General features: G+C 45.5%; 1 pseudogene; it reads left to right on the top strand.

The window, feature by feature from the left end:
- Positions 1-4,790: 4,790 nt before the first annotated feature.
- On the top strand, positions 4,791-6,993 carry LOC123348362 (annotated as a pseudogene).
- The last annotated feature ends 1,174 nt before the right edge of the window (positions 6,994-8,167 follow it).

Genomic DNA, 8,167 nt, shown 5'->3' with positions numbered 1-8,167 from the left:
CGACCCCCGGTGGAGCAGTCGCCACGCTTCGATCCCCTGGAAAGTGTAGACAATCCCTTAGATTGCAGTTTTGGATGTAAAAGGTCTCATGTTTCTGTCCTGCGAGAGATCCATTTGCTGCACTCTTCCACAACCCCTTGGTCTGGTGTTACACTTCCTCTGAGTTGTCATTCATTTCTAACCTTTATCACATCCCCTCTCCTTCATCTCCTTTTACAGTCCCAGCCTTTTCTATCCTAGTGACATCTCTCCCGGTCTGTCGCCATCTCTCCGAGCCCTCTCTGGTTGCAGTTAGGGTTTAATCCTTCCTGACAAATAACTATATTCATTAATTAAGCAAATTCTTGCATTAGCGGCAGGGCACTGGATCTGGGGTTTTCCCATGTCCTGAATCAATGAGTATCAAACCCTTAAATGGGAAGGATGTTTTTATTCCATGATTTAACAGTTTGCACTGCACTTTCCAGTTACTGCCCTGAAGAAGAATTTAGCCGCGATTTGCTCAGGGGAGGCGATCACTGATAATGGATTTTCAGCAGCAGGTAGAGCGAAAACTCCAGCTGCAGAGATGGCCACAGTTGCAGTGTGGCTAGAAATGAATAGCACAGTAAGTTCCAGCTCTGTGTCTGGTAGATTTAAGGATATGTGTCTTGGTTTGGGCAGATGTCAACTTGGCTTCACGTGCCTGGTAAAAGTGGGGACCGTTCTCATCTCACGTGCCAAGAATTTCAAAAGAGCCAGAGTTGTTCTAAATGTAAAAGGAATTTTTTAAACCAAATTTCTTTATCTTGTTCTTGAAATGTCTGGGGTTTATCTGCAATGTCGCCTGCAGCTTGGGAGCAAAGGCTAATTCTTCTGACAAAAGAATTGTCTAAAAAAGTCTTTTGTTTTGTGCAAAATAAATGAATCATAGTTTTTTCAGGGTGTCGTCGATACAATGAAGCCCCCCGAAGCCAGGATTGTCCCTTCCGGTTTTGGAGATGAAAACTAAACTTTGTCAGGAAAATGTTTCAGCTCTTTGAAAAAATTAATTTTTTTTGGTTTAAAATTTCAGGTTAATGGAAACTATCCCATACACTCCCAACTGTCTAAACAAATACAGCTTTCTATCCATCCCCATACACTCCCGACTGTCTAAACAAATACAGCCGTCCATCCATCCCCATGCACTCCCATCTGTCTATCCAAATACAGCCGTCTATCCATCCCCATACAGTCCCATCTCTCTAGCTACATATAGTGGTCTATCGATCCCCATACACTCCCATCTGCCTTTCTACATACAGCCATCTGCTTGTCCCCATACACTCCCATCCGTCTATCCAAATACAGCCCTCTAACCATCCCCATACACTCCCGTCTCTCTAACCAAATACAGCCATCTGTCCCTCTCCACATACTCCCATCTCTCTATCTACACACAGCCGTCTATCCATCCCCATACTCTCCCATCTCTCTATCAACACACAGCCGTCCATCCATCCCCATACACTCCCATCTGTCTATCCAAATACAGCCGTCCATCCATCCCCATACTCTCCCATCTCTCTATCTACATACAGCCGTCCATCCATCCCCATACGCTCCCATCTCTCTATCTACATACAGCCATCTATCCATCCCCATACACTCCCATCTGTCTATCTACATACAGCCGTCCATCCATCCCCATACACTCCCATCTGTCTATCCAAATACAGCCGTCCATACACTCCCATCTCTCTATCTACATACAGCCATCTATCCATCCCCATACACTCCCATCTCTCTATCTACATACAGCCATCCATCCATCCCCATACACTCCCATCTGTCTATCTACATACAGCCGTCCATCCATCCCCATACACTCCCATCTCTCTTGCTACATATAGTGGTCTATCGATCCCCATACACTCCCATCTGCCTATCTACATACAGCCATCTGCTTGTCCCCATACACTCCCATCCGTCTATCCAAATACAGCCCTCTAACCATCCCCATACACTCCCGTCTCTCTAACCAAATACAGCCATCTGTCCCTCTCCACACACTCCCATCTGTCTATCCAAATACAGCCGTCCATACACTCCCATCTGTCTATCTACATACAGCCGTCTATCCGTCCCCAAACACTCCCATCTGTCTATCTATGTACAGCCATCTATCCATCCCCATACACTCTCATCTGTCTACACACAGCCGTTTATCCGTCCCCATACACTCTCATCTCTCTCTATACAGAACTGTCTATGACTATATGGAGTTATCATTGGGGCATGGTTTCATTCACTTTTAACTGTCCTATGTTTTGATGCTGAAGTGTAGAGTCATACCTGGTGCGTGAATATTGCAAGTGCTGATTGCAAACACGGGGGCTGGGATACTGTTTTACCAGCTGGTTGTGTTGGAGTAAAAAATTCCTGAGGAGAACTGTGAGTGCGCCGAAGAGGATGCAGAGAGACAGCATTTCTTGGGCACAGAACCACCTCGAGGGGCAGATGTGGGGATTTCTGAGCAAGGAACCTGCCTGATGCTTTTTGCTCCTACTGTGTTCAGAGAACCGGATTGCGTGTGCATTCTTTGCAATATACAAAACCACACCTAGAATAGATCCATCTTGCCTCCTCAATTTCTCATCCTAACGCAAACAACCCAGCTCAGAGACAAGAGTTCAATTCTCTGTCTTTAACTGGAACTTTTTTGGATGGAAGATGAGGCCTCTTGAGGGGTGTGTGACAGCAGAGCCCCCACCCCAGACACTGACACGTAGGCTTGTGAAAAAAGCCCTTTTGGCTTCTCTTGTGCAACCTCTTGCCCCTAAAAATGCACCGTGTTTCCTGGCTGGTTAGTCAGGTTTTGCTTCCATTTTGATGCAGAGCACTCTGCGTAGACGCAAACATCTCCTGTCTCTGGCTGTGTCTTCAATGGCAGCGGGGGAGGGGTTGGCGGGGGGGAGGGAGCCTTTTTTAGATGGATCTATTCTAGATGTGGTTTTGTATATTGCAAAGAATGCACACGCAGTCCGGTTCTTCTGCAGTCCGGTTCTTCTAATTTCCATATCTGCTGTTTTAGGGCTTCCTTCTTCTTTTGTAAGGTCTGTGGAGAGACGGTCGGCAGGCTGAGCAGGAAAGCGTGTCTCTTGTGACTGGGAAGTTCATGATCCAAAGTGTCCACCACGTCATGGAAATTATACTTCTCTAGATCAAAACTAGACAGAAGGAAAACCTTAGGAGACCCCCATACTCGAGTCAGCTGACCCAGGCCAGCCATGGTGATGCTGAGGGGCTTTTACCCCTGTGTAGACTTACCCTAACACATCCCTTCTTGTTCATCTCCTTTTCCATCTCTCTTCATGCAGACATCTGTCCCGTCCCATTGCCTTGTCTCTGAGCCCTGTCTGTTTGTAATCGGAGATTATTCCTTTGTGAAAAATAACCCAGTTAAATTGGTAATAAAACCCATGTACTAGCCCAAGGGAACTGGATTGGGGTTTTCCCATCTCCTGATCTCTGTGTAACAAACCAGAGCCAGTTCGATTTTTTGCCCCCAGTGGTCCCCATCGGATGTATTTATAGAGAACAATCATATCTCCCCTCAGTCTTCTTTTGGTTAGGCTCATCTGCAAACTTGCAGAGAGACCAGTCCTTAGTGAAAAGTAACACTGGTAGTTCTTCCAGAAAACTCTTGCATTAGCCTCAGGGAGCATGACTGAGGCTTTCCCGTCTCCCAGGTCTCTGAGTAATAAACCTGAGCACAGTCCATTGGGTGGATCAGGGTATCTGCAGGCTGCGTTCACCATGTCATTCTCAACAGAAGCCAGGCGGCCTAAACAGGCCTGCTTGCTTTCGCTTCTGGGACTAATAGAGTCATGGCCAATGAATCACCACTTGGCACTTCTCAAGGAAGCCCAATTAATTCTTTAGGTACAAGCCCTCCAGAGCAAAGAAGAGGTTTACAATGCACTTCCTATCACCAGATAACATGGCGTGCTGGTGCCTGGAGCCGCCCCTGCCTCTTGATCAGCTGTTACCAGATAAAAACTCAGCACGGTTAGAGGATGTGACCCCTGAAGCTAGTAAAGATGGCAAAAGGTTTGGTTGGCAAGAAGAAGGTGATGAGGAGGAGGAGATGGTGGTTCTAGAAGAGGGTGGCCATAGTGAAATTGCAGCCCTCCCATAAGATTACATTTATGATTTTGTTTTTATTGTGTTTGTCAATTAAGGAATGTACTGAGGAGGAGATTGATGGATTGAAAACTGTCTCACTTTCAATGTCAGGGGTTTCCTGGTCCTGTTCACAGGCAGGGAGCTCTGTAGGGAAGCATGTGGTCTGGGTCAGTCTGAAAAGAGGCAGTCTAGAGCAAGGTGGGGTGAGTTGTGCTGCTCTGCCTTAAGGAGCAGCCTGCTTTGTCTCTTTCTGGTTTGAGTTCTTGTGTGTTAGGGCTTTGGATTCTAAGCAAGAGTATCTGGTTTTTTTTCTAACTTCTCTGTGAACATAGTATTGGATAACTCAATTTAAAAAGCACTTTTTTGGTCATCTAGAGACAGACTGAAGTGGTTGAAATAAACCTGTTCCCCAAACAAATCAGGGCCTAATTCACCATTGCAAAGGCTATGGGGGTATAGAACACTGCCATTTTAATTCCATACTGTTTTATACCCACTTTGCATTTATTTGCGCTATACAAGATGCAGAACAATGGTGAATTGGGCCTATATTTGTGGATTCTTACACCATCTGGGGTTTTCTTATCCTGCCCTTTTAAAACAAACAATAACTGAAATATTCCCTTTCTTTTCTGCGGCAGATGGAAGCTCTCACAAATTTCATGATGTCTATGGATCTGGGCTCATGCGAAAAGGATGTTGTCGAGATGTGTTTACAGAGCTACAGAAACCACCTGGCTCATTTAGAAACTGAAGACCCATCAGAAGCAGCTTGCAAAGTGAAGGAGGAATTGGAGTCATTTGAAAATGCCATGCTAAATATCGCCATCACAGGAGAGACAGGTGCTGGAAAATCATCCTTCTTCAACGCCATCCGGGGTGTGGGACACGAGGATGAAAACGCGGCTGCGACTGGGGAGACAGAAACAACAAGGAAGCCAACTTCTTATCCACACCCGACATACCCCAAAGTAACATTCTGGGACATGCCAGGAGTTGAAACACCAGATTTGCAGATAGCCCAATATCCTGAAAAGTAAACTTTGACAGCTATGATTTCTTCATCATTATAGCTTCTGAGCGATTCAAATCCAGCCATGCCAAGCTCGCGAGGGAGATTCGGGGAAGGGGAAAGAAGTTTTACTTTGTGTGCTCCAAAGTAGATGCTGACTTGTATAATGCCAAGAGGCAACAACCCTCCACCTACAAGGAGGAGAAAATCTTGGAGGCGATTAAAGAGAATTGCATACAGCACCTTGAAGCAGAAGGGATGACCTCTCCTAAGGTTTTCCTTCTCTCCAGCTTTGATCTAGAGAACTACGATTTCCATGACCTGGTGGACACTTTGGAACGTGAACTTCCCAGTCACAAGAGACACGCTTTCCTGCTCAGCCTGCCGAATATTTCTCCACAGACCTTACAAAAGAAGAAGGAAGCCCTAAAACAGCAGATATGGAAATTAGCCCTCCTGTCGGGAGCTGCCTCCGGAGGCGTGGCTGCGATTCCTGGTTTTCGTAGCAAAAGTCTCTGTCTTGCTTTTAATGTTCCTGTCTTGCTGAAACGCATGCGCGGCTATTCCAAAAGCTTTGGCCTGGAGGAGAACTCCCTTGCAAAACTCGCTCAGCACTCTGGAAAGTCTGTCAATGACCTGAAAGCCGCGATAAAAACCCCACTGGCCAAAGATCTAACATTAGAATATGTGTGGGAATTACTGAGCCAGAGCCCGGTCCTGCTCACTTTGAAGTCAATGGGCACTTTATTATCGTCTTCAGTGGGAGCTAAATTGCAGGCCATGACTGAGACTTGTCTCCTGGTAGCAGATTTTAGTGAGTATTGTGGGAAAGTCCTACCTGTGTTATGTGCCCTCACAGCTGGAGGAATTTCTTATAGTGCCACCAGCTTCATGCTGCATAGATTCCTAGATGCTGTTGCTGAAGACGCCCAACGAGTTCGGGAGGTTGTTTTGGAAGAAGAAGGGAAAAAATCTATATAAACAGCAACCAACCGTCCATAGACTTGGGAATGAATGAAAGAAGCCGAACCTTGCGGAAGACTGGAGCTGGGCTATTCAAAAGCCTCACCGACGCTAGCCAAAGGGAGACCTTTTTATTCTTGAATTGCTCCAGCAGAAGAGAAGGAAATGCCAAATGAGACTTTGGGGTGATTGTTTGATTTGTATTCCATTTTTCATTCACTGAATTAAAAGAACTCTGTACGAAATCATTCTGGGGTAAGCTTTCAGATGTATACCCCCAACACTGGAACAAGATCAGAAAGATAAATGCTCCTGTGATATGAGACAGTCTGGTATGTCTAGAAATGGAAGGCGAAGGGTAATTATTTTAGTACTTCCCCAAATATGACCAACTGTTCCAGATCTTAGATTGTAGCTTGCAGGTTTTTTGGATTTAACAATAAGGGGTTTCAACAAAGAAGATAAATGATCCCATTTGCTGTCTAAGCAACTAAGTATTTCCTACACAAACTGCTTCCAAGGTGGAGAAACTTGCTATTTTTTTGGAACATATAATTACAACAATCTGATATTCTTTGGGGGTGATATTAAGTCCTCCCTTTGGGGGCCTGTATATAGATAGACAGATGGGAGCGTATGGGGATGGATAGATGGCTGTGTGTAGATAGACAGATGGGAGTGTATGGGGATGGTGTGACTTTATTGACATGAACTCTGACCGTAAAGATCATTGTTGAAACCAGGGTTTTATAGTTGCACCAAATCTTGTAAAAAGGAAGTCCAGTAAGGTGTCTATGGAAAGGTTGTGATCTGCATGTTATGATTATGCTATCTGTATGCATGTATCAATTTTGTAGTTGAAATTATGAATAGTGGCTATGTACTTGTATCTCAATGTGTTTGATTCTTAGGCTGTGGCTACACTTAGCACTTCAAAGCGCTGCTGCGGTAGCGCTGCCGTGGCAGCGCTTTGAAGCACTAAGTGTAGTCAAAGCACCAGCGCTGGGAGAAAGCTCTCCCAGCGCTGTCTGTACTCCACCTCCCTGTGGGGAATAACGTACAGCGCTGGGAGCCGCGCTCCCAGCGCTGGGGCTTTGACCACACTGGCGCTTTGCAGCGCCGCAATTTGCAGCGCTGGAGAGGGTGTTTTCACACCCTGCTGCAGCGCTGCAAATTTGTAAGTGTAGCCAAGCCCTAAGTAGCATTAGTGAAGCATTTGGTCAGCTTCTTGAGAAAGGAATTTGCAGATTAAGTGCCCAATCAAGAAACAATTAACCAACAATGGACCTTGAGAGACTCCAATCCACATGAGAAGTCTTCCTGGGGATGTTCAAGATAGCATGTGAGCAATGGCTGCTCTCTTTGTAAAGAACTGAGTCATGCATGGACATGTGACTTGCCTATGTGACTCCAAACTCTATCTTGCTGCTGTGATTTCCACAGTAAGAACAAAGGGGTGTCCTTCCACATGGCAGAGGATATAAAAGGCAGCTGCATCTCTTCCGTCTTGTCTTCAATCCTGCTTCTGACCTCTGGAGCAACTTTGCTACAAACTGAAGCTCTGAACAAAGGACTGAATGACCCATCCCAGCTGTGGATGTACTCCAGAGACTTGATTTGAACCTGCAGTTCATTCCATCACTGTTACAAGCCTGAGCCAAGAACTTTGCCATTACTGTATGTGATTGATTCCATTTAACCAATTTAACTCTCATCTATATTTCTTTCTTTTTATGAATAAACCTTTAGGTTTTAGATTTTAAAGGATTGGCAACAGTGTGATTTGTAGGTAAGATCTGACTTGTATATTGACCTGGGTCTGGGGCTTGGTCCTTTGGGATCAGAAGAACCGTTTTTCTTTTACTGGGGTATTGGTATTCATAACCAGTCATCCTCATAAGGAGCGGTGCTGGTGGTGATACTGGGAAACTGGAGTGTCTACAGGAATTGCTTGTATGACTTATGGATAGCCAGTGGGGTGACACCAAAGTCCTCTCTGGCTGGCTGGGTTGGTTTGCCTTGATAGTAAAGGAAACCCAGCCT

This window comes from Mauremys mutica, chromosome 13 (genome assembly GCF_020497125.1).
Source record: "Mauremys mutica isolate MM-2020 ecotype Southern chromosome 13, ASM2049712v1, whole genome shotgun sequence".
Classification (NCBI taxonomy): Eukaryota; Metazoa; Chordata; order Testudines; family Geoemydidae; genus Mauremys; species Mauremys mutica.
This window is presented reverse-complemented; position numbering and strand designations above follow the sequence as displayed.